At 36.9% G+C, this 1,537-nt stretch overlaps 1 pseudogene; it reads right to left on the bottom strand.

Annotated features, from left to right (window-relative positions):
- Positions 1–1,101: 1,101 nt before the first annotated feature.
- On the bottom strand, positions 1,102–1,283 carry LOC145284793 (U2 spliceosomal RNA; annotated as a pseudogene).
- Between the last annotated feature and the right edge of the window lie 254 nt (positions 1,284–1,537).

Genomic DNA, 1,537 nt, shown 5'->3' with positions numbered 1-1,537 from the left:
ATAAAGATCTATCGATTAGAGTTTCTAAAATAGCGGGCGAATGTCTGACATCAGGCAGGATGCCCCATTTCCAATAAAAACAAAAAGATGGGAAAATTGTAAAAACACAAAACAAAAAAAATGAAAGTATCATGGTCGAAATAATAGAATTAATGAATGCAATCATAATTCATGAATTCGAATAATTTCCTGACACTTTATTTGATACGGCGTATCTAATTTAAAGGCCAAGTTCTACAGATTGGCAAGAAACTTAAATGAACGAACGTAATCGTCGTCAACTGCCTCAAAATAGCTTACGCACCCTGTAGATAATATGTGTATGTGAATGACATCAGAAGTTTTCAATAGCATATGACGTTGTCTAACCTACGTACTTCAATATATAAGTTTCTGAGCTATAATTATAGCATGAGCGATGCTAATTGGGTTATGAGACGTGACTAAGTCCCGTGCCAAATCATTCTAATTCTAAATGACATTGTTGACCCTCGATAGAATATGGTTGTCCTTTAAATCTGTATATGTTGTCGTCAATTAATTTGAGGCGCGAAAAGACAGCAAATGTGGAGTTAAATCTATAACTCATTCAATAAAGTGTAGAAGTTTTCTGAAGACGGAACTCTTCAAACTCCTCTGTTTTATATTGTTTGTTTCTGTTTCTTCATAAAAGAATGAATAATTAAAGAAATGTAGTTTAACTAGTTAGATCACCGAAGTTAAGCAACGGTAAGCCTGGTCAGTACTAAAATGGGTGACCATTTAGGAATTCCAGGTCTTGTATGTTCTTTTATCTTATCTCGGCATTGTTTCCAGTCGTCTAACATTTCTACTTCCCTCTGGACTCAAGCAGTGCCGAATCAGATGTGTTTGGGGATTGCACTACCCTTGCCTCATGATTACTTACACAGCTACCCTTACAAGGGGTATCCATTGTCTCTTGAGATTGAACAGAGCCATCGATCTTCGAGTTCAACAGGAGAGCAGAAAGTGGATCTACTTTAACACTTCATCTCTAATGTATGAGACGCATAGATATTTGGATGATCCGTTTAAGTTCCTATTAACTTGCCTCCCCACGAGGGCAGAGGTTAGACACAAGGTCAGTTTTTTAATGTAGGGAAAATCCAGTTCCCAAAAAGGGGCACTCTGGACAGGAACAAAAATAAAAGTACCTTAATCTAGAAGGATTTCTCCACCACTGACCGAGGTCAGAAAAGGTTAAGTGTAGTATCAGAACAGATACTACACTTTGCTCCTAGCCAAAAGGCCAAGGAAATGGGGACGATCCATTAAAGGACTTTATTTCTCAAACACTGAGTTAATAAAGAAATTAAGAACATAATTTTCTTCTCCCCAATTGACCATTTTAATATGTAACTAGCAGGGAGACCCGATGTTGCTCGGGATTGAATGATGACCAATGTATCTTTCATACTCCCATATTTTTATTATCATTGAAATCGGTAAAATCGCCCATTTTTTTTTTTAAATCAAATCGATTGATTGCTTTTTCTAGTTGGGGACTCAACGCGGT

Source organism: Euprymna scolopes, chromosome 1 (assembly GCF_053919585.1).
Source record: "Euprymna scolopes isolate OS-2025 chromosome 1, ASM5391958v1, whole genome shotgun sequence".
Lineage (NCBI taxonomy): Eukaryota > Metazoa > Mollusca > Cephalopoda > Sepiida > Sepiolidae > Euprymna > Euprymna scolopes.
The sequence above is the reverse complement of the archived record's forward strand: the minus strand, read 5'-3'. Positions and strand labels throughout refer to the sequence as shown.